Source organism: Manacus candei, unplaced genomic scaffold (genome assembly GCF_025592945.1).
Source record: "Manacus candei isolate 608988 ecotype Guabito, Panama unplaced genomic scaffold, ASM2559294v1 h1tg000028l, whole genome shotgun sequence".
Lineage (NCBI taxonomy): Eukaryota > Metazoa > Chordata > Aves > Passeriformes > Pipridae > Manacus > Manacus candei.
In genome coordinates, this window is record NW_026138076.1 from 21,033,433 (window position 1) to 21,059,451 (window position 26,019).

Sequence of the window (26,019 nt, forward strand, 5' to 3'; positions counted from 1 at the left end):
AGGGAGAAAATACTAAATTAACATGATAAGAGTAGGGTCAATGAAAATTGTAAGAAATTTAGGAAAGGCTTGCCAGGGTAAGAGATGAAAAAAAAACAACACCAAAATGCAGAATGGTTTTGCCTCAAGCAGAATCCTTGGCAGCTGTGTCACGCATGCAGGAATTGAGAAGTCTGACAAAACCAGTACTGCCCTGAAAACAGCATAATTTCAGTACACATGGGCTTCAGAAGAGAAAGCATCTTGGAGGTATCCAGTAGACTATTTTCTGTCATCGCTGAATGATAATTTGATATAATTCTTAGAAGAAAAGCACTCCATTGAAAATTTCCATTAAATCTCCACAGTGGCTAACTTCCCACCAAGACTTTTTAACTGATACTGACGTTTCAAAGCCTTTTAAAAGAGTTTATGACTACTTGAAGCAAACACCTGCTGTCTAATCCCAGTAGTTTACATTATAGGCAGAACTTAAGAATCTGAAACAGATCAGGGAAAGAATTTAGCTAGTGCATAAAATATAAGCTGAAGATTTCTTCCCACACCAAGCACAGTTTACCAGAATGTAGTGCCTTTCTGTTCCTCTGTCCTGTCTTCCTGCAAGACAGGAGGATGGGACTTGTAGTATGGTAACAATCTGCTTTTTATCCCCAAAAGAGCACAGAAAGATCACAAAGACAAGAGATACACTCACATAAATCACTGTCAAATGCAGTGTATTTTTAAGTACTTCCTTACACATTTATTATATTTGGAAGTTAAATGATTAATACTGTACATTATATGGCTACAGTTCAATAACAATACTTGGTTCTCTCAAGTAAAATCACTGAAGTGTAAAAAAAAGTATTGGGAAACATTCATCCTGAGTCAAACCCCTCTGGGTACTGTCCAAATTCATTCTGTTTAAATGATGTCATAGAATGGTTTGGATTAGATGGGACCTTCAAGATTATCTGTTTCCAACTCCCCCTGCCATAAGGGCATTTATGTATGCCACCATCCTACTGGACCAGATTGCTAAGATTGCCTGTCCAGCCTGGCCTTGAACACCTCCAGGAATGGAGCAACCACAGCTTCTCTGGGCAACCTGTTCCAGTGCCTCACCACCCTCACACAAAAAAACTTCCTTCTAATATCTAGTCTAAGCCTACCTTCTTTCAGCTTGCAGCCATTCCCCCTTGTCCTGTCACTACATGACCTTGCAAATAGTCTCTCTCCATCTTTCTGGTAGGCTCCCTTTAGATACTGCAAGGTTACAATTAGGTCACTCTGAAGCCTTCTCTTCTCCAGGCTGAACAATCCCAATTCTCTTATCCTTTCCTCATAGGAAAGGGGCTCCATCCCTCTAATTGTCTTGGCGATCCTCCTCTGGACTTGCTTCAATGTTCTTCCAGTGCTGGGGACTCCAGAGCTGGATGAAGTTCTACAGGTGGCGTTTCACAAGAACCAAGCAGAGAGGCAGAATCCCCTACCTCAACCTGCTGGCCACATGGGTTTTGATGCAGCCCAGGATAGGTTTGGCTTTCTGGGCTGCAAGTGCACATTGCTGGGTCATGTCCAGCCTCTCACCCACCAGCAACCCCAAGTCCTTCTCATCACAGCTGCTCTCAATCTGTATCAAACCATCTTATGGTCCATGGGTATCACAGATTTTTCTGCACAAGAGATCAAAATCCTGGTGATAGAACAGAGCTTTTTTTGATCTACACTATCACTCTTATTTAAAAATACATAAAAGCAGACATTTGATCATTCCTCTGTCTTGAACCAATGACTCAATTTGTGAGTATTCTGTAGTAGAAATGAATGGAACACTTCAGGAAAGTAAAAGAATTCGGGGGAAAATACAGAATTTGAAGAGGAAGATGCAAAAAATGGGCCAAAGGAAAAGTGTCATTTGAAGACCAAAAGATTCTCAGAATGCAAACTTCCTGTATAAAAATACCTAAGTTAAAAGAATTTTTAAAGACATAGCAGTAGATTTGTGTTGAATTGTTAAGAATGAAGTTTCTACAAATCTCCAAAAAAGGAGAATACTGCTAGAAAAACCAGTGAGTTTAAAGACCTGTGAGGCTATTGGACGTTTCTAGCACATCTCCTGGTACATTTGTATCACACCCAGTTTGTTCCCTCTCTACGGTTGCCCAATCCTCTCTTATCTATAAATTGGAACAGAAGGTACAGAGTAGAAGCTAATGCTATCAGGAACATTAGGAGCTGCCACTCTTTTTCCCACCAGTTATCCCAAAAAACCTGCCCTTTTTTTTCCTCTACACATTGCCATTTTATAGCTTCACTGTCCAAATGCCTAGTATTTGGGGATGCTCAGGCCTTTGCTGTCTTGGAGCATACAGTGAAGATGTGAACAGTTTATCAACTATTTTGATAAATATTTAGAAATATGATGATTGGATAGACATCTATATCACCAAGAAAAGTTTAGCGGAAGAGACGGGAGTTCTGGGGACAGGTATAGAAGGAGGAATTTGCTAAGAAGTTTGGAAGATGAAAGAATAGGGTCTTGGAAGCAAGTACAGAAGAAGGGAGGATGAAGAAAGAGAACTCAACTGTCAAGTAGTTGCAGGGTCAGGTATATTTTTTACGAGCTAGTTCTACAAAAATAGTCCAAATAATCCTGAATAACATGCAAAGACCTCAATTTGAATAAAGACCTTAAACAATGACTGAGCTTTTTCTTCAGAGAAAGCAAAAAATTAAAATGTAAGAGAAATATAGCTGACATTTACCACTGACATATTTATCTAGTTTTATATTAATTTAAAAAAAAAACCCTGTTATGCACATGAATGCACCTTTATGTTTTTTAATAATGTTCACTTAAAAAAATTACCATCTATTTTATGAACTTTCCCACCCATTTCTTCTCTTTTTTATATTAAGTCAGGTGTTTATAAATTAGGTGGTTTTTTACCAAGTGTAGTACTCTCCCTGTCTGTAAAGTGAGATGAGAGCTTGATGTTTATGTGGTTAAACACGATTTGTGCTTCCTGCCTTTGAGGTGCAGCCATAGATCATGCTGTGTTATTTATCTTGCTTACTCTAGCTTTTTGTGATGAATTATTAAAATATGCCTAGAAGCATGGAACCATTTGGAAGAAGGGTCTTACTGGAGAGTAGAACAGATAAAAGCATTGAGATAAAACAAGCAACCCTGACACCAGCAGACACAAGCAATATTGCAGAGAAGAAAGAGCCCATTTTATCGGTCAAATTCTGCTTACAGCCACACTAGTGAAACCCCGCTTACTTCTGTGAATACAGTGGGTTTCTTGAATTTGTCAGCTGCTTAGAAAACAATATAGTGAATATCCTATCCTATCCAAGCAAAACTGCCATATGAAGCATGGAAATGCAGTTTACACTGTTAGTATACCTGCAGCAAGACTGCAAGACAACTGAAACAAGAGACTAGTCCAGGAAAAAAGTCCTTCTGTAACTGAACTCTTCATACAGTTTCTTTTTCATCTCAAGAGAGGTAAACTACTATAGGACATTTCTCCCAGAGGAAGTACTTGAATGAGCCTGTTATTGTGTTGGGTGAAAGTATGCCTGGCATTTGAAATAATCAGGAAAGAATTTCTCTGTCCAGTATTTCTACCTCTGAGTTTATAATATTAATTTTTATATTTTTATTTTCCATTTAGCTACAACTAATTTTGAAAATATTTAAACCAATAGCATCAAAATCTTGCAAGTCATACATCTCAGATTAAACCTTTTAGACAACTCTCAGGCAAAAATGTTCAATCATTTCTAAGAACAAAACCAAAAGGAAATACACTTTTATGTCCTAGCAAACTCTTAGAGTCACTTCACACAGAAGTCCTAAAGCCTGCAGCAGAACATGAAGCTTGAAAATTGGACTGACTAGAGACAAGAATCTGCCTTTTCCTGAAGATCTTCCTATATTAAACAACTATAAAAATGAAGTGTGCATATATTGAAGTAACATGGGTCATAATTTAGCAGTTAATCCTGCAAAGACTTGCCTTCCCTGACTGTATTCCTGTACTGTGCAGAACATGCATAACCATTGCATAATAATTTGCCATATTCACTGCACTCCCAGGGGAAGGGAAATGCTTTTTCTCCTCTAGATTCTCCAAGTCACTTCTGGAGTCCAGCTGCTAGAAGATAACTTGATGACTATCTCTAATGGTAACATGCCTAGAGAGAAAAGCAAGAGGCAGGAGTTAGAGCAAGAAGGAGGAAAGACAACAGCAGATCATCAGACTGGGACAAGCTAGTGTAGAATCACATAGAGGATGACAGCTTGGGGAAAAAAAAAGAAAAATAAAAAAGAAAAAAAAAAGGTAGAAGAAAGAACTGAGGAAATTACTTGGGGTTGGGTTTTTTCCTGTTTGTTTTTGGGGCTTTTTTCAACCAAAACCAGAAACAATATCATTTTGCCAAAATAAGGTTTGTGTTTGACTAAGTACAGGATATTTTAGATCAGTTTGGACTAAAGCCTTCAAGTTAAGAAATATTAGGTATTAAGAAGATTAATTAATATTAAAGTAAAAAGCCCACCCTAATCAGTTTCATTTTATGGAAAAAAAAAAAAAAAGAGAAAAAGAAAAAAATTTCAAAATATTTTCTTCTACATTTATGGGACAAAAATATATTCTGAATTCAACCCAGTTTTATGGGAACTTTTATTTCAGTCCTGAACTGTACTTTTAGTAGATAAATTACTTGATTAAAAAAGTTGTGCTAGCATTAGAAAAAAAAAAAAGGTGATGTAATAAAAATATTTGGAATGGAATAATTAGAAATAAGTATTTTCTACAAAAAAACCAAACTTGTGAATCACAAAGGGATTAGGAAAAAATATGCAGGTAGCAGCAAGACATGAATGTCAAGGTTGTGAGTTTAACAGTTGAATCATATTCACAGTTATCTTTGTACCTTAGCACTGTATATCCCCTGTGCATAACCATTAACTGCATGATATCATTCTACTACATGAGAATCCCCTCCTTTTAGAGCATATAATGAATGATATCTAAGGTCTCCAAGGAGATGTATTTGCCTGTAACAACCCTATAACCATAAAGGGATTAACAAAGGCTTGGTATCCCCTTTTAAATGTGAGGACAATTGGATGTAGTGCTGAAATACTGAGTTCTTACCTGGCTACTTCTCTCTGGCAATGCAATAGTTTCAAAGCATGGCCTTGACAGGCAGACAGAATTTATGTGTTCCGTTTTTGCAGAAACCTTGCTTGAAATCCAAAGGTCTGAGCTATTAAAACACAGACAATTCACAGTTGCAGCCGAAAACAATGGGGTCTGTAGTGTTGTTCTCCCTATGCATGGTGTAAATCACATAACTCAGTCAGAACTTCAGCAATATAAATTCATCAGATCTACTTTTGAAGCACTAGGTGCTTCAAACCAAACTGCTGAGAAACCACAAAAGTTTATGAGGAAATTAATATTCTCTATTTTGAGCAAGATATAGAAGATTTATGAGTCAAAACTTCAAATCACACATTTCAAGATGAAAGCAAACTACAACAGAGACTGCCTTTCTCTTTTTTCATTTAAAGAGTCCTGTTCAACTGATATCCTGAGTAAAAAAGCAAAGATTTGGGAAGAAAAAAAGAGTGATGATAGTGATGATATAAATAACTATAAAAGGTACATTGCACTTGATACAGTGAAGTAAGTATGACGTGTTAGTTTTGAGGTGCCTTGCTTTGATAATTTTTATTCTTCCTGCACACTCAGAAGGCTTTTTAAAGCTTTAGATAACACTGAACTAAACTACAACTATTAGGAGAGATTACAGTACAAAACAAAAATTCACAGCACTGTTGACTTTTCTTTCTTACATTGAATAGATGCATCTATGAAGTTAATTAATAAATAAGAAAAGAAAACACTGACAGTGAAACATCAATTTTTGTTCCTTTTCTAAAGATCAATTATATATTTTAAAAACAACCAGACAGTTAGAAATCATGAAACAGAAGAGTCTGCTTTCTCTAGGGTGAATTTTGTAACAGCAAAGGGAAAGGAGAAAAGATTTCAAAACTGAGTGTTGACCACTACTGCATTTTACATGAAACTGAGTTCTGCATAGATCTGAGATGTTTTTCCTGAGTCATCAGGAGACTTTAGTAGACAAAGCTTTCTTAAGAGCAGCTAAACATGAGTTGGACAGGAAGATATCACTTCCAAGATGCAAGGAGATTTTCCTTGAAGTGGAAATTAGGGTACAATTCACAGTTTGGAGCCCTTTGGGGTTAGGTAATAGTTCAGCAGGGTTTCCAGGACCACCATTTTGGATTTAACTGTTTAAGCGCTGTTCAAATGGCACTTTTGATACCCATAATCTTTCCTGCAGTCTAGCCCAGGAAACCCTTTCGATTCAAATGCTCCACAGATCTGATAAAATTAAAAAAGCCACCAAATCCTGAATGTGAGTCATAGTATGGTATGTAGAAATGCAGGAAAAATAGTTACAGGACAGAGTTTTTCCAGAGAAAAGTTTAAAAAGCTTTTGAAGTCCAACAATGCCAAAAAAAAAATCTCTTCCATTATAGAATATGAATAGGAAAAGAATTTTTGGTGATAGTTCCTTAAGACTTGTGAACTGCACCTTCTATGATGTGCTGTAAGGCATCTGGTGTGTTACAGTGATTTCCAGCTTAGCAAATCGTACATATTTGTCTTCTGTCAAAGGTAATACGAAAACTTGACTAATTCTATAGAAACTGTGCTAACATCTTACTATACAGCCATATGTACTAAAGATTTTAGATACACTGAGGTACCTGTATTAAAATATTTAATCACCTTGTGGATTCATAAATGTTTATTAATTGTCTCTTTATAACACCAGCATATGAGCTGTGCAGCTGTAGCTTGTTTGGAATGCAAAAGTAAAGAGAAAAGCGACAGATAAATGAAACGCGTGCAGGTGTGCAACAAAGAGACAATAACACATCATTTACAGTATGGCTTTCAGAATCTACACAGAAACTCAGAGGTGCTCTTGCTAAACTAATATGCTGTGAGTGAAATGCCCTGGAACCCAATAAATGCATTGCAAATTTTTCAGTAAACTAGAGGCAAGTCACTTAGCATAGACATTTAGTTTAATTAGTTAGCTAAATTCCACAATTTGTAAATAAAGACAAAAAATCTAGGCATAAATTTTCCATGAGATTCACTGCAAAAATACTTAGAATGAAAGCTAAGCAATTAGTGTCCCTATTTAATATATTGCATGAAAATTTTCATGTGTACACTGATATGTAGCAATGCTGCTTCTATACAGGTAAGCTTCAAACACTTTAATACTGTTTGCTAATACATGTTTGCTGCTATTATGGTATTCATCAAAATGGTTCTTTGAATGTCAGTCTAAAACTTATTAGCATTCTACAGAGATTGACTGCAAACAGATCACATCTCAGGGTAAGTATTACTAATAGTGCCCAACACCCTACACTCAATTTGTGGTGTTTTTAGCAGTAGTATTTTTTAGTAAGCAAGCTCATGTAAGGCAGTTGTGTGAATGGAGCACTTCATACTTTTGATGATGGAATTCTGAGGGGTTACCCTTACTAAAATGGAAGATCATCAATAAGCCAAAGAAATCCATCTGACAGCAGAATATCTACTTATTAAAAAAAAAAAAAAGTATTAATAAGACCTGGATTTAGTCAGTTGTGATACTGCTTTTTTGCCTGAATGAAATAGAGACAAAAGAAATGGGGTGAAGATAACCCTGAGATTAGCTCAGTTGGTTAGAGCAAGGTGTTTAATAACACCAAGATCATGAGTTTGATCCCTACAGGGGCCATTCACCTAAGAGCTAGATTCAATGATCCTTGTGGGTCCCTTTCAACTCAGAAAGGGATATTATGTAATAGAAAGAGCAGGGGAAAAAAATGGGATCCAAGTGGGTTGGACAGGAAAGCTAGCATATACTTTGCCTGTAGGCACTCTCTCTGAGGACAACCTGAGATACAAGATACGATGCATGCAAGCAGGATCTCATAAGGAAATCAGGCCACTGATAAGAGAAAAGACTATAATTTCATCTTGAATAACTAATTTAAATTTGCTTTCTTTTCCTTCCTCAGTGGTGTTTCTACAGATATTTGTATTTATGTTGTCTATGCCGACATATGTAAATGGATGCTTTTTGTTGAATCTTTCCTTAGCTCGAACCCTACAGATAATTTCATAAAGATTTGCCTTTTCCAAACAAATTGAGAGACTAAAAATAACAGTCCTGAAGCCCAGTGTCACAGCTTTCTGACATAAAGGTCCAGCCTATCAAAGTAAACTTAAGATTTTTTTTTTGTAGAAAGTCTACCAGATGATATCTCATATCAAAGGGAAGAAGAAAGAGGTGGGGTCAGTCACTGTTACACAAGTTTTCTGACATACAGTTAAATGTTTGAACCCTGAAGACTTAAAAGAAGTTTTGTGGAGAAGTGTCTTACTTAAAACAAGCTTTTTCTGAATCTTTTATGTATTTATATTTACTGAAAGATAAGCTGGAGCTCTTGATTTATCTTGTCTGTCAAGGTAAAGAGAGATTTCAACTTTTCAGGAATTCTTTTCCTAACCTGTTTTGTGACAGGCAAAAGTGGATTCAAACAGGCAACATTTAATTCAGTAACTTTCTGCAAAAGATCAGTTTGAAGATATATCCATGACTGAGTAAATAATTATTTGTTTACATTTTTCTGTTAAACATTAAAGGACATGAATAGAGCAAAACTGTAAACTTAGTCTCTGGTGCCTGCCCTGAAAATGTTTCTGTTTGAAACACTGAGCTAGTTGATCACTTTCTACATACTTCTAACACTGGGAATAGTTAAATAATTCCTTTGAATTAATAATTTTATGTTTTATTGGTCACCCTTCTACACTCCAATATTTGCACAAAAAATGCAATTGGAAAGGGGGTGGGGTTTTGTGAGTTTTTATCTTCTGCATTGTTACAGATAAAATTCAGATTATGGATATTTTCATCACCTAATAAGATATTGATCTTGCTGGAAGCAGAAATCTTTATCTGGAAATTCATAAGCATTGTTTCAGTATTATCTCTTCTGGATGTTGTTATCTATGTGCAAGCAATTGGAGTTACAACACAGAATAAGACAAAGTCACTGGTAAGTCCCATCAGACATTCTATTCTTTTCCCTTCTTTTCCTTCAAAGGATAGATTTCATCTAAAAAAATCTCTTCACATTTCTGAGTTACATGACTGTATTTTCATTTTCTAATTTGAAAACAAGTGACCATAACTCTTCTGAATACAGAGAGCATGAGAACATTTTGGGCTTATATTCCCAGTCATATTATGGATATATTTTTCACAGAAAGGGAATAGCCTTTTCAAGAGGAAAAAAAGTAATAAGCAGATGGAGCCAAACATTGTAATGCAAAGAGTTTTACCAAACACAGTTGTCCTACAAAGTAGTAAGCTTAGTTACAAATTGTGTGTAAATATATTTTCTTCAGACAACTAGATCAGACAAAGAGAATTTCCCCCGCAAGTAATTGAAATATTTTATGTAAGACCAGCTATGATGAAAGACCAAGGTTTCTATTTTCTTATTAAGGAGTAGCACTTGGCTCTACTGAGTCTTCATTCGATGGCTTTTATGACCCTAGCGCAATGTAACAGTTTCAGCCCATGGAGAGTGAGCATTGGTGGTATCTCCATTGGCTTTTAAGGAAAATTCAGGCCCCATTAATTCATTTCCTGACAGGACCACTTCTAACTTTGTTCTGATGTTTTGCTCAGTTCTGATAGGATATTCCATTGCTGAGTTTGATGACACAGCAGCAGTCAACAGTTAAATGCTAAGTCAGTTCATGTTTAGATAATCACTGTATTTCAGAAAGAAAACTAAAGGAAAATAGCAACTTCTGAAATCAGCAGTGAATATTTTCTCAGAGTACATCCATAATGAAAATACTCTGGTCATTTTCCTACCACTTTGAGCAGCTGTCAGAGTAATCAGATACTTCTGTCTAATAGTGGTTATACATAGTTAATTGTGCAAGCTTGAAGGTCTCCAAGTGTTGGAAGTTTCTGGAGAGCTTTTCCAGCACAAAAGAGCACAGATCTGTTGCTATGGATGTAATCCCTTGCCAGGAAGCAATAGCTGCTATAGCTTTAGTGGCATCAGAATAATGGCCCATGCTGCTCCATCACGATTTGACTGCTTACCACTTGCAGTAAGCACTCAGTGGAAACAGTGATGCACAAGATCCCAAATCTGCAATCAAAAGAAGAGTTTCTGCCCCTCCACCATCTCAATCTGAAGGTCTTTGACACTATTATAGTACAGGAAAGCACTGTTAAGAGCAAGCCTTACACTGCTAAGAATAATCCTTAATAGGACTGGTAGACGATGGTCTCCAGAAACATAATTTCCAGCAATAGTGTAGTTGACTCAACTTCCAACCATTTCAAACCTTGTAAGAACATTTTTGTAAACAAGGCCTTCAGACCCAGTTGCTTCTCTCTGCTTGCCTACAGATGCCATGAAGAATATAGTACAAAGAGTTTCTTACATCTTTGTAAATATACTGATTTTAGGAATTTATTATTACACCACAGAGATACAGTTATGCATGAGTCTCAATAAACTAACAAAATAAACTTTGCTAAGCATGAAATAACCTCAGATAGCAAAAAAGTTTTCTTCATCTTAAAGTCCTACTGTTAAACACACTGCCATATAATTTTAATTTTAAACCTTTCTTCTTCCTTTCTATCAATTACTCAAATTATAAAGAGTACACAAATGAAATGAAAAAACAGGTCATCAGCTTGTTCTTTCCTCCTTTCAGTTCTCCCTCTCCAGAAAAAGATAAAACACAAAATGACAAAACCTACAAAACCACAAAAGAAATCCTTAAACAATATCAAACCCACCACCAACACCCCCTGCCCCCAAAAAACCCCCAAAACAAACAAAAACCCCCCACCAAACAAGCCACAAAGCAAAAAGAAATACAACAAACACCAAACAAAAGAACGAAAACCCAGAAAGTAATCTTAAAAGGACTCAAGTGTTAGGGGCTCACTAGACCATTCTTCATTCAGACATTTAGTTTCATATTCACTGGGAAGCTAAAAGCTTAAAGCTGGGGATCAAACACGAACCTTTTCAAAGCAACAGATGCCTAAATCTCTTTATCTTTACTTTAGACTCCAAAGTATAGCACAGGAGTATATTATACTTAGGTTTGTATTGTAATCCAGCATCACTGGTCAAACAGCTAATTTTTATTGGATAGGAATGGGAAAATGCAATCTGACAGCGGGTTAAGCAAAAACTTTGTACTTCTTGGAATGACAGAGCCAAATATTACGTGATATTTGAATATTTGTTACTGCTAGGGCTGAAATACACATATTCAATTTTCTAAATAACTTACCTACCCGCTGATAGGCACTCAGAACTAATTTTCTTGAGAAAAGAAACCTGAAAGAACATCAAAAAATGGTTTTGCCACAAAAATGTGGAAAAAAATTTTCTGTGTGCACATATAAGTACATTTCTTCAAACAAGTATCAGCAAAAAAGCTGAGCTAAGCTTTATATAGTGAGAGTTGAAACTTTTTTTCTAATAAATCCTTTGCCGGAAATTTTTGACAGAAGGTTTATTGGTGTTGAGCCATGTGATGAAGTTTACAACCATCTGCCCCACTGGTTTCAATAGAGTATCCTTGCCTCTCACAGGAAACAGTCTAGTGCAGACAAATACTAAGAGGCACATCATATCTGTACCATATGGCTGACCTTACAAACAGATTTGTGAGCTGGCTGTTAGTTTGTAACTCCTGCCTTGCTCAGCTTAAAAACAGACATGATCAGAGAACTGCTGATGTTGCACATTAAAGGGAATAAAAGTACCAAAAAAGCCCTCACAGTATTCTGGGTACATTTTTGAGGAGGTGATCCAGTACATAGCCCATTCTGTACGAAAAGATGCAAATCACCTGTGGAAACTGAAATAAATAATTTTTTAAATTTCACTACAGTCAAAAAAGAAGTCTACATATTAAACAAGAATGGTGTGCAATACATTCATCATGGCTTAAGAAATGGTTTCCCTGCTTGATCACAGCAGAAATTCTTTGTTTCTCTCTCGTCACTGCTGAGTTTTTTTCCCATTCCATTAAGAAAGCTTAATTCCAGCTTGGGTCATTTAAATTTTTTCTTAGTATCTTTAAACTTCTGTTGCAATTGAATCAACAGAAGTACTGTCTAATCATATTGTTCTGCTATTTATGAAGTTTTATAAATCTCTCTGCAAGTAAATTAGTGTCATATCAAACTGCTGAGCTTGAATTTTGCTGTCAGAGACAGATGTAGGGCACTTTCCTCTAGCAGGGAAGAACAAATCCTGTTTTAAAAATAATTCCTCCCCCTTCTCTCCCTATCTAGTGTATTCAGGAATAGGACTCTTATGTGGGTCAGCTACAACTAATGCGAAGCCATCTAAGTTGCAGCTTCACAAAATATGTCACCTATTCATTATAACAGATCCATTACTGTTAATTTTAAAACTGTAGCATTTAAACTCCTGATAACAAAATTATTAAATCTTACTACTTTTCATACAAAAAGCCCCCAAACCCTTCACTTATTTTGACAAAAGCAGCTTCAGTGAATGATCATGTAGTGATAGCGTAGCAACAGCAAATTAAAATCTTTCCATATCTAGTGCAGTCCATAAAGGAATGTGCATTCCCAGTTACAAAAATAATTTTCCAGTCAGGAAAAAAATAAAGAAAATAAAATACTCCTTTAAATACCAGATTTGCAGCCTAAGTAAATCACCAGAGTGAACTTTAAAGAGAAATGTTACTGCACTTGAGGATCTGATGCTATACACATGGAAAGAAACACACTTTACATCGTGGTCAATCTTTTCAAACAAGACTATGCTTACAGGTAGACTTTGTAACAAAGTTATTGTTCACCCATCAAAAATAACAATGAGAAATCAACAGCTTCAGACATCTGGCCACTCTTATTTAAACAGTTAATAGTGTATTATGTGAGTAATGTTAAAGAAAATGAGTTTGAATGAATATATACATCTTAAAGGCCCAAGAGTAGGCTGTCCCCATGAGCTAAAAGACCAGCTGTCAGGGAAGATCAACCTGGCTGAACAGAGAGTTTTGGCTAGAACTCAGGGGGAAAAGGGGAGCTTACAAATGTTGGAACAAAAGACAGGACACTTAGGACTACAAAGATGCTGTGAAGTTAAGAGAAAATTAGAATGGCCAAAGCCCAACTGGAACTTAAACTGGCTACTGCAGTAAAAGGTAATAAAAAAATGTTTCTATAAACACATCAGCTACAAAAAGAGGCCTAAGGAGAATCTCCATCCTTTATTGGATGCGGAGAAAAACACAGTGACAAGATATGAAGAAAAGGTGAAGTACTTAATGTCTTCTTTGCCTCCGTCTTTAATAGCAAGACCAGTTGTTCTCAGGAAACACAGCCACCTGAGTTGGAAAAAAAGGGATGGGGAGCAGAACGAAGCCCTTACTATCTAAGGGGAAATAATCAGTGACCTCCTACACCACTTAGACATGCAAATCTATGGGGCTAGATGGGATCTAACCAAGGATACTAATGGAGCTGGTAAAAAGGCTCACCAAGCCACTTTTAATCATTTATCAGCAGTCCTGGCTAACCAGGGAAGTCCCAGTCAACTGAAAGTTAGCAGATGTGATGCTTGTCTACAGAAAGGGTTGGAAGAAGGATCTGGGAAACTACAGTCCTGTCAACTTGACCTTGGTGCTGGGGAAGGTCATGGAGTAGATCATCTTGATGCCATCATGCAACACGTGCAGGACTACCAGGGTATCAGGCCAGACAGCAAGGGTTTATAAAAAGCAGGTTCTGCTTGATCAACCTGATCTCCTTCTGTGATGTGGCGACCCACTTAGTGGATGAAGGAAAGGCTCTGCATGTTGTCTACCTAGACTTTAGTAAAGCCTTTGACACTGTTGCATTCTCTTGGAAGTGGTTGAGTCACAATATTTGGTTTAGTGATGGACTTGGCAGTTCTAGATTAGTGGCTGGAGTCAATAGTCTTAAAGGTCTTTTCCAACCTAAACAATTCTATGATCTAGGATTCTGAGAGTTACTCTTAATTAGCTCTTTAAGCTTGCTATTTACACACAAGCATTAAATGTTTGCTGTTCAAACCTTTCCAAACTAAATCCTTGGACTTTTATTTTTTTAATGTGATATATAGTGAGACAATTAACTCTAAAATAATATACTCTCACAAGTACAATACAAACAGTCACTTCCAAGTTACTTTCACACATGTTAAATTCATGTGGCTATTGCAGGCAAATAACAAGCTCCAACGGACTGGATTTATAAAGACAGAAAATTTAGATCTAGTTTGGGTTTTAGCTTTGAATGTCTTTTTGTTGGCTTTGTTTTTTAAATGTCTGCTAATGTACTAGTATATTTTGAGCTGTTTGGCTTTATATCAAGCTAAGAAAACACTGTAGTCACTTCTGAAAATAGTTTGCCAGCCTTCACATGGTTTATATTTCTAATGATTTCTCATTGTTTGTGCTGTCATGATAGGCCAGTGCTGCTTTATCTGGTTTTATAAATACCTTGACACAGTTACTATTTTACAGGATACTTCAGAATTTTTCAGGGTATTCAAGTCCCTTGACATTAAAGTTTCTGATGAAAGTTGGGCATCTTTTAACATACAACCAAGACTGAGTGGTCAGAACAAGAATATTTATGACTATTTCAGAACAGGAGCTAGAGAAGAAATATAATTTTAAGAGACTAGATTAGCAGTGTTGAATGAAGTCTAGTAAATAGCGATTAGATCCTTTATGGTAGAAGAAAAATTTTGAATGAATCTTAAATTCTAGTAGAAAGATTAGCAGTTCTATCTAGAAACAGCATAAAATTCTAGTCCAGATCTGAGTAAGCTACAGATAAATAAGTTCTGCTGACAAGGCTTACTAATAAATGAAATGCTTCTTTTGCTCCAATAACTATATTTACACAAAAATTATCTTTAAGTTTTGTACTATGCTGATCAATCAGAATAACATTCTAAGGATTTTCTTCAAAGTAATTCCTGTTGGCAGAAAATTTTCTTCTGGCATTTGTCTTCTGGTGTGCTGTATATTCCATTTACTTCTGTGTTACTCAAAAGATATTCCAGTTATTCTAACAGTAATTTTCTGTTTTCAAACACATCTTTTTATATATATATTAGTACTTATACACATCTTTGCAGCTTTTTTTTGTTTATACGATTTTTTTTAATGTGTTCCATAATTTTCTTTCAATTCTCATCATAAAGCCCTTTACTAACAGTGCTGGGTATCTATGTTTTTCAGTTGTTACACTGATAATTCCATGTTCCACATACTAATGTTGTGGGACATCTGGAATATGAAGGGAGATAAATTAGTTTATGTGTATTAATCTTAAATTGTTTTATAGCTAATCTCAGGGGGGTTTATCTCATTTAAACCATTGCATTCAATAAGGCACCCTGGAATGCATTTCCTTCATTCTGAGCTTGACTAGGCTATCATAGGAGAGAGTTAATGAAAATCACACCATTGACCTAAGTGGAAGTAGAATCAGGCTTTGCATATTTGAAATGAAGCAAAAATATCTCACAACACTTCTAATTATACCCTGGGGAATACTGCGACTGAAATCTATAGGCAATGAATCCTGCTTTATGTTCCAATCATTAAAGTTATGTTGATTAATAAAAAAAAATAAAATAGAAAATGTTTGAAACTTTCTACAAAAACTTCAGATTTCAATTACTTCTTCTCTAAGTGTGTTTATGTGGAAGATGCACAATACTTTGTTATTGTTCTGCTTGATGTTGTTCTGCTACTCTCCTCCCAGATCCCTGAGGGGGATTTCAAGTTTTGAGGTAACAAGCCTCATTCCTCTGTGTCTGCCACCCACTTCAGTTGGGGGGAAGTAATTTTATATGCTACATTTACTCTAACGATTATGAATTCCTAATAATATGAAAATCTATTCTACTTAGGGCATAAGGCAAAACCTTAAGGGATTATGTAAAACCAATGCATTAAATGTTTACAATTTTTATAAAGCAAAACTATTCCTTCAGAGTACAGGTCCTAAAACATAACACTTTCTAAAAATATACACTGTCTGTTTGTCATACCTGTAATGGCAAGGAATGGCCCTGCTCAAAAGTCTTCAGTTGTGTTAGTCCTGCAGACAAAGATATGATTTCAAAAATAGCACTGAGCAAAGAATTTTTATTACAAGAAGTTTTCTCTTGAAAACTATTGGGTCTGTAATGATTTGGGTACTTTTGAGGCACTAAACCCAAAAATTACCTTTTATGCTAAGGCCATCAAATCCAAAGAAGAAAGAAAGAATATTATAAAGCTATCCTAAAGAAACTACAGGTTTTCATCACTCAGGGCAAACAGGCTGTAGCACACAGATAACATAGAAATGCCAAAAATAATGTTTCGCAGGCACAGTGGAAACAGCCCTCCCATTCAGAAATCCAAAACGGTTCCACTGATAACCAGGAAAGTTAATGGTAAAGTATCCACACTGCCTGACCACCCAGAACACCAGTAGTCAGAAATGGATTCCTAAGTGCAGTCCTGGAAGAGCTGATTATCCAAAAGGACAAAATAATATAAAATAAAGGAGGAAAAATGAGGAGTACAGCTATGTGAGAGATCAGAAATGAAGATAACTAAGCAGGGCACTAAGCAATAAAGTGCAGTTGATCCAAGTTACTGGAAATTATGTATTAGACCAGAATGATGAATATAAGCTAGGAAGGGGACAGCAATTTAAAGGATAATACTGAAGTTTGGTAATGACCATCACAAAGTCTCTTCCTTCAGGACCTGAACAGTAACTATAACACATTGAGGCAAAAGCCTGGGAAATCACACAAGCTCTTCATAGCAAGCTGTCCACTAGTTGGACTCTTCTCAGACTGTGGGGAGGTGAAGGTGAACAGCAGTTGTCTTTTCCCACAAGTCCTGTAAACCTAAGGAGCAGCATGGTCAGGCCACTTGCTAGAGTACTATTCAGACTAACGGGGAAGAAAAAAGGGTGGAAATAAGCTGCCTTTTCATCTTTCAGTGACTATTTCAATGAGTATTCAATAAATTCCATCACCATACTAGAACATTCAGATATTTTAGAAAACGCACACGGTCAGAATAATTCTTTCTTTGTGTCTACTCGCTCAGCTTGTTGCATAAGAATGGGAAAGCATTGCTTTTTGAAAATGTACTTTCAGTCCCTGTCTCAAATTTCTGGGTGGGTTCTATGACATCAGTTAATCAGGAATTGATGCTGCCAGTCAGGAACAGGAGTAGCCACAAACCAAAGTGCCTTCAGCTAGAATGTGCCATTCATCTAAAGTAAGATGGCTGTGGAAGCCAGGAGACTGTGACACAGGCTTGCCTAATGTGCTAGGACAGCTATGCTGCTTCTGGCACCCAGTCTGTTTCCTTTTCCTCAAATGTTTTACCTACAAGAACAGTCACAATGGAAACTAAAGAAAAACTGATTATTTTCTTCAGGAAAAACAAACAAACAAACAAACACACACACACACAAAACAAGCAAACAAAACAAAAAACAAAACCCCAAACCAAAAACACCAACCCAAAAAAACCAAGCAAAAGACAATCACCAACCAAGAAATTACATCTATCGTAAAGCACAGCTGCTAATTTGCAATACGTATTGACTTAGTGGAAAATGGCAAACATTCACTGTCTTTCCAAATTTGCTTTGTGTCACTTAATATTTTTGAAAGCCAAGATATAATAAACAAATAAGACAATATGGCAATAAAACTTTATAACCTGGCTTGAATGAGAAAGAACAAACAAATAACAGATTGAGCATAAGGGACTAGGGTATTTTAAGTTTTAGATTGCTGTTTACAACAGTGAAAACACAAAAAAAAGGAGTAACATACATTTCAATTAATTGGTTTCTGAGGCTTCTAGCTCCACAGAACTTTAAAAGCAGTACTTTATCTTGAACTTTACTCACATTGATATGAATGTGTGTTCACATATTATCTTATTTTTCATTGTCCCTTTTAATCCTCAACTACAAAATTACATGCAATAAGCCTAAACAAATTACTGTCCTTTCAGTTTAGTTTTATTATACCATTTCAAACCTTCATTTTTTATTTGATTGTGGAAGTTGGATTTTACGATATTTCTTTCAATTGCAGAAATAGTTCCTGAAATCTGCTCTGGCTTTTCCTTTTAAGAAGTAAACAGTCCTTTAATATTTTCCATTCTTATTTACCCAGTTTTCAAAGTTTTTGTACTTGTACTTCTTTGTTTTTCAGAAATAATTCTAACATATCCATTCTGCAATTTACTCAGTTGAAAAAATCTTCTTCCTTTTTAAATCTGACGAATGAATTGAAAGTAAAGCAGTAATCCTAAATCAATTCTGTATTTAACCTCATGGGTACATACAGTAAAACCTTTCTGAAAACAGATATTATGTGCAAAACTAGGAACATACTAGCTCACAATAAATTGTTCCCTTTGTTGCCACTGGTGCAATTTATTGTTAAAAAATTAGGCTTACACTAGAACTGCTCAAGAAACGTTATTTAAATGTCTTTCTCTTCTAGATGAAACAGACTTTAAATCATTTTTGCATAAGGTTATGGGGAGTTCAGCAGTTTCAAGGGGCCATGGGTGTTAGATTGTCACAGTTCTTCAAAGCAGCACTGATCAGAGCCTCTGAAGTAATTTATCTGTGCCCTGCTGATTCCAGCTCAATATGCATCTTCTTTTCCATGTTCATATGCCAAGATTTACAACAGTGTCTCTAAATCAGCGTAATCCACCCTTGTCTGTACTCAGGGCATCTGACAACAGTTTAGACAGTATCTTTTATCTTAAACTCATTCTGTTCTCTTTTCTGCATAGAAAACACCACAGTCATCCTCTTACTTACTAAGGAAAGGGTTTTTGTCTTCCACAAGTATGTAAATGTTACTCTGTTATACTAAAAATCACTGCTCTCACATAACCAGGTTTTGCAATAAGGTATTGCAGGAAGGTGGCACGCAGTAAAATTTAGAGGAAACTGAGAAGTTATATTCACATCCTAACAGAAGTTATAGCAGTATGGAAATTTTGGGTAAGATACAACTGCTACTCCCTGGGTGGAATGTGGTTGGCAGCTCCATGATGATTCCCCGTACAAAAGTAAGCACCTGTTAAGGTGGATGGTGGAGGGTGGAGCAGAGTGGAGACACTGTGGCCAGGCTCTGTGTAAATCCTTGCAGGGAGGGGAGTTTGATGGTACCTTGCAGCTGATAAACTGCACAGCACCTGTCAGCCAAGGGAGAGAGGAGATGTCCTGCTGCTGAGCCAACAACTGTGGCGAAATCTCTCCTCTCAGATGATCTTTGTTCATTAAAGCCTAACTGTAATATTAACACACACTTGCATCCCAAAGTTACCCACCTCTAAGGTACGACCACCCCCCACTGGGCATACACCCTGTATTCTTTTGACTTTATCTTTAAAAGCAGAGCGAGATAATGTTACACCAAAGGTATTTATGGCTAAAATCACTCAAGTTCCACCTAAACATAAAGAAATACTACAAAAGTAAGTCAAGAATGGGGGGAAAATGAGGGAAGTCTCCATTGTAACTGCTGGGATCAGCCGATGGGCTGAACCTGTCTTCTCCCTGAGAGGGATACCTACTGGATAAGAGCTGTGCTCCATGCACACTGAATACTTTTATTGGGCATTAGAGCTTGTCTGTGTATTGCTTTGAATACATTTTTGCAGTCAGATACTACCACCGGCAATCTTCGAAACTTATTAATATAAAATTGTGCGGTTTAAAGAGTGTTATTCTGTAAACTGTTAGTGTGAGTCCTTCACAGGCACTAGCAGTTGTCAGTAGCAGTTAACACATTCGAGTAAAGTGGGAAGATGCACTGAGGAGTCTCCCTTATGCTGTTGGTTTAGCTCCCTGAAAAGAGCAATTGAACCACCCTCTGATCCAGCAGGAGTGTTCGGTGATGGGTTTCCATAACAAGACACTGACAGACTGGCCAGGAAAAAGGGTTTTGGCTCTCCTGGGGCACTGACAGACAAATAAATCACTAAGGGTCAAGAAAATCTCCCCTTTTCATGTGACAGGTATATATAAAATTCTTGTCTCTCCCATTGAAAACTCCTTGCTGTTCCACAGAGGGATGCTTCTTTCTCTGAAATTTCAGTTCCTTTATAGCTCATTACTGCAGCCCAAACAGAAGCAATCTACTAGGGAAACAAGTGGGCACTAACTGACCCCTTCAATCTTTTTTTCTAGGTATACAATAAAGCCTGAAAAAAACTAAAAGAAAGAGACACATGATGGAGAAGATGGATGCAAATTCAAATATTACAGACTTATTTTAAGATTTATAGATAATCATAGTTAAATTAATAGCCCTCACAGTAACAATGACAATATACACCTGTCAATCAGGTTTTACTCAAAAAGGATGCACATACATTATTCCAAAGAATGACAAATGGATCAGGTTGGATTGCCACTTCATTTTGCCTTATCAAGGTCTGCAGTAAAACACCATTATCCCAGGAATCTCTAACAACTTCCATGGCAACAATCCAAATGTAGAGTTTGACCTACATTGCTCAAGTCTGTGTACATGTTTGCCTTCAGCATCTTCTCAGAACCCCAGTGCAGTCTTTCAGACTAACAATACACATGCAACCTGGAAATTTACTGTAGGTATTTTCACTCATACTTCGAATACGGTGGAAAAATACCAAGTTGTTGCTAGACTTTTTAAATGTTGATGTAAAAATTATTTTAATGCTTCCCAATTCTGTCAAAATGTTTCAGGAAGAAACTATTCCTGAGAGTGACAAATCCATTGATGCTGTCACACATACACTGAAAAAGAAATCTGTAAAAGTTTCCTGTCCTTCAGTACTTTGTAGGTGAAGACTGCTAATCTGGGAAATTTGAAGTACTGTATTTCATGGAGTGAAATTGAAGTTTTATATGAGACCATGAGCCCCAGGATGCAGCTGGTAAATTAAAGCTTAACCATGAATTCATACAATTCCTTACAAAAAAATAAAAAAAATTACCGTATTTGAAATGCAATAAACAAGTAATTTTCAGTACTTTAATACATATAAATAAATTCTGTAGTAAAAGTAATTTATACATTCTTCTTTTAAGTTTATGGATCAATAATTTTGAATGTTTCCATGATTATTCAATATTTTAACTTCTCCTTAGATTTAGAAATGAGAAGAACCATAGCCATGGGGTATTTATTTTCCTTCATGTGACTGGTCGTCTACAATTTCTAAACAAAGCCAAGAAAGTCCTTGGGTCAGTACCATTCATGTTGCTGTCACATCTGCTGCAACATCTTTCAGAAGTAGGGGAGCTTCACTAAGTAAATGATTAGACTGGGTGAACACTTTCCAAGAACAAGACAGTGCTGCCAGTACTTTGGGGCGATTCACTGACTATACTCCCAGAATGTGTCTTGGTCGGTTGCTCTAATCCTACTTGCTCCCAGCCTGCCAGGTCTGTCTGGCTTGCTCCTTTTCTGATGGACCTGGATTTACAGCTCATCGTCACTAGCCCTGACTATGCTGTAGCCATAACTGTTTCAAAGCAAGAGGAGCATTTAAGGACATTTCACAGAAACCTTAAAGAAAAGGCCAAAAGATGTGTAAAAAATAAAAAAAAAAAAAAAAAAGAGTAGATGAAAACAAGATCAGAACCTCACCTATGGAATTAAACTGGTATCTTCATAATGTGTTACAGTAAAATACCTCTGATTCTAACTATGTAGCAGTGTCTTCTGATTTGCAGATTAGTTACTTCCCTCCCTGTACCTGGAGTTATCTATTTGTACACCCAGAGTTTTGCTCCAAGTGAGGGTACCGAAAAAAGGCCTATGTGACATTTTTAGTAGGAAACTCACTTACATACATCAGGGTCCTGGAGATAAAACCACATATTCTGAGGTGATGAATAATGTATTTTATTTAACTCAATCATCTTAAGGAAACAAATAAAAAAAATTAACTCCAGATGCAAGAGAAACTGAAGGTAGCTGGGGTGAAAAATACATAGAGTAGACTGCAGAGGATGATGTTTAATCATGAATACAATGAAAGATAAAAGTAAAGTATAAAGTTTGGATACATGCCATCACAGAAATAGCATCCAAAGAAGTTGAATTTTGACAAAATGGACTCTAGAGTGTGCACATGCCTTTCTTGATTTTTATTAAATTAATTTTTATACAGTGATAACACTATATAAAGAGCTATCTTGACAACATTAAAGTATGATTTTGAAAGTTGTGAGAGTTCGATATGACTCTAAATATTTGAACTCCAGCAAATTTTTTCTCCCTGATCATACTATTGCTCTTTTAAAGAAAGAGAAAAGCTGCTTCTCTTGTAAAACAATCAATTATAGTCCTCTGGACTACCCTGTTCTGCATCATACCCTACTGAGTAGAACGCAGAATACGGTAGTCGATCACATGTCACTTGAACCCTAGAGGAAATTTCTGTCTTTATGAATAAAAGGACTAGTGAAGCCAGTAAGGACACCAAGAATCACAGATATGAGGGGCAAAATACAATTCTCAGTAGACACAATCTGTGCTCGACTCAGAACTTGAATTCAGGCTTTCAGTCCTTTCAATGAATAACACGTATTTGATATTTCTATTAGATTGTCAGCTTTTTCACTTCATACTTTATGTCATGGACATTTTTTTCTTGTTTTGAAGAATTGATATGAATAGATCAGACAGGATAAATAGGATAAGGTATGATGAACGAAGGTTACAGTTAGATGTTTTAATTTGATTAATACTTGCATCACTCAATGTCCAAGGCATTTTAAAGATATTAAATAAAACAAAAGGGTTTCTCAGGAGTCTGATGCAAAAAGTGAGATTTTAAACAAAAGTGTAAAAGTTTCAGCCTATTTTTCTGTTGATAAAATCCCATTGAGTCCTTAAACTTTGATCTGACTTTCTTCAAAATATTTTTTTTAATTTAGATCAACCAGAATATAGATGCATATTTTTCAGCCTTCCATGCCTTATTCATTTCCTAGGTTTTTCCATGTCCCAATTTGCAATGAATGTTTATATTCTACCCATTTTCCAATTCAGAAATTATCACATCTTTCTTCTAGCTTTAAATATAAATCAACACTGATGCATTAGTTTAAAGCAGCTAAAACTCCCTGGCCAGAACTGCAGGCAAGGTTTCTAGCCCAGGCAGCGAATCTGATGTCACAATAGGCAGAAAATCATAGTAATTCCACACCATCAGGCAGTGACAGTCACATTAATAGTGCCAGTCACACCTATAAGGCACATCTTCTGTAAGTAAGATTAATTAATGGTAAAGATCCGTTAATCTTATATTTGAATTTTACCCGATCTACTAAATGTCACTTTTTGCTAAAAAGTAAACAAAATATCTTCTTTTCCTGTTATTTCTCTTATAGAACTGTTTATTAACCTTTCTGACTTTACTAGAAGTCATTTTTCTCATTATGATCTTTCCATCATCCAGCATTCATTCTTTATTGAACAAAATTATAATAAATTATTTATAGCTTATTTGAAAAGGAGTTTGTACTTTATTCCCCCCATTAATTCTCTCTCTTTCTTTCACATGGACACACAGATACATATATAAAGATGTGAATAGGATGAGAACAAGGTTAGCAATATGAGATTCATCCAATACATTTCTAGGCTCCCTTACAGACAACTCCCATGAAATGCAGAGATAAGCTCTAGGAGATTTTGTAGACTTCCTTTGAAATCTATAAGAAACAATAAGCTATTCATTAGAGAGATCCAAAATATAACCACTATCAAAGTCCACAGAGTGACTCAGAAACTGAAAAATAGAGAATGGATCACCAAGCCCACACAATTGAAGTACTGCCCCAAAGGGTCCACAGACTTTCTCACCCACTAAAAAATCCTGCATCGAATTTCACAAAACAACAATTTACTACAGTAAAGAAGTGGGAGAGACAGAGCATCACAAGGGTCCCAGGTTTCTCAAACTGTTATTATTTTCTATTACATTTTAAAAGACTTCCCTCAAGGCTTCCTTTTTTTATTAGTAGCATTTCACTGTATTCCCAAGCACATAAGGTTTTAGGCTGGTTTCATAACATGTTTCTTAGAGTTTCTTCTTTCTTTCTTGAGCATTTGAAAGACACGCATACTTAAAATTGTAAATTCCTTTCTCTACCATGCTCTGGCAGTGCCTTGGCAAGAAAAATGGAGGAAACTTGTCTGCCTGTCAACAGAGAGAGGAACTAGAGCAGTCCAGCTGGATACAAGAGCTGTAGCAAGGTGTGACAGTGTTGGCAAAGGTGTGTAAAGGTGTGTGAAGCTCAACGGCTCTTGCATCAGAGCTAAAGAACAGGAAAGGAGATTACTGGAAATGTGGGAGCTGGATAGCACACCCGTAGTGGAGAAAAATAAAGAGTGGGTAAATACACAACTAAAGAAGGGAAGAAAGCACATCAGATGGGGAGATTAAATCTGCCAAAGGAAACAGAAAAAAAAGGAAGGAGGAACATTGCAATATAAAAATAGCCAACAAAACCAAGAAATCTGTACACTATAAAAAATTTTCCACCAATGGAGTTGCATTCCTACAAAGACCATTAGAAGCTTAGATTTGAATAAATCAAGAATCATACCTTTTGGATGAGATCTTCATAGTGTGTCATAATTTGCTAGATATGTAAACTGAGCAATCAAATTAAATCCTTTACCAACTTGCCCTGCTGTTACTCATCTTAATATCTTTTCTGATATCAGAAAACTACTTAGCTTCATTAAGTTGAATTATGTCAAAGGAATGAAAACTTGAATTTTCATTTCTTAAAACAGCTACCAACTTTATTCATACACAAATTAAAAAAAAAAAAAAGCTTCTATCCAAAAACCAAAATACTGTGACTGATAAACTGGTAGTGTTAATTTGGTGCTCTTTGAAGTTCAGGAAGAAAGTCAGCCTTTCTAAATGTGAAGTCCTCCTTCTGTTGCATCTTGGATAGAAAAAAATATTCAGAGAGAAGAGATAAGAGTTACTTATCCATCCATGACAACAGCAATGCGTTAAGTTGATTTTAGTATTAGTCAAAAGAATGAAAATAGGATGGCACTATTTTCCAAAGCTGAAGGTCTGAAAAGCACTACTGGATCTCCCTGAATGATCACCAAAGACATAAATACACTCTAAAAAATAATTTATCAAATACAAGTGGACCTTAAAGAACAGACTGCAATGATTTACACCATGACTGTAAAAGGAAATACATGCACACGTTGCTGCACTTTATGCATTACTGAAAGGATGAATGTACTATGGGATGCACATTAAACCAAGTATATTATAACAAGAACAAAGCAGAGCAAAATATTCCACATGTTTATGTTGTCCACAAACTGATAATTTTGTACTAGTGATTTTTCCCCCTTATATTCATCTACTTTTAAAAAGTTACGTTACTTTATTTATTTTAGTACTCTACTATAATTGCATAAGGAGTGATGTCAGCTGGCACCTGAGATCTTTCTACTAAGATGGAACATACCTTACAAAAGTAAAGTTTTTTAAACCACTTTGTTAAAAATATGTAATACTATGGCAAAAGAATAAGACCCAAAGATCACTGGCACACCACTCCATCTGTAGGTTTCTGTAACCCTTAAGCAACTACAAGGTATTCTTTGGTAAATCATATTTTCACAGAAAGACTGTTGGCAAATAAAAGTTTATTTTTTCTTAAGCCCTTTTCTGTGGTAGTTGGCTGTGAAAACTTATCACTTTTTAAGAGGTTTGCTGACAAAATATTGAAGAGAGAGACTTC

General features: G+C 36.1%; 1 long non-coding RNA gene across 1 annotated transcript in view; it reads right to left on the reverse strand.

Annotated features, from left to right (window-relative positions):
* Nucleotides 1-11,450: 11,450 nt before the first annotated feature.
* The window catches only part of LOC127472282 (uncharacterized), a 35,540-nt gene continuing 20,971 nt past the window's right edge, over nucleotides 11,451-26,019 (reverse strand). Inside the window, exons 2-3 of the long non-coding RNA XR_007904949.1 lie at nucleotides 16,238-16,287; nucleotides 11,451-11,497 (exon numbers count right to left, since the gene is read on the reverse strand). This is a non-coding gene — a long non-coding RNA (uncharacterized LOC127472282). The remainder of the gene's footprint in view (nucleotides 11,498-16,237; nucleotides 16,288-26,019) is intronic.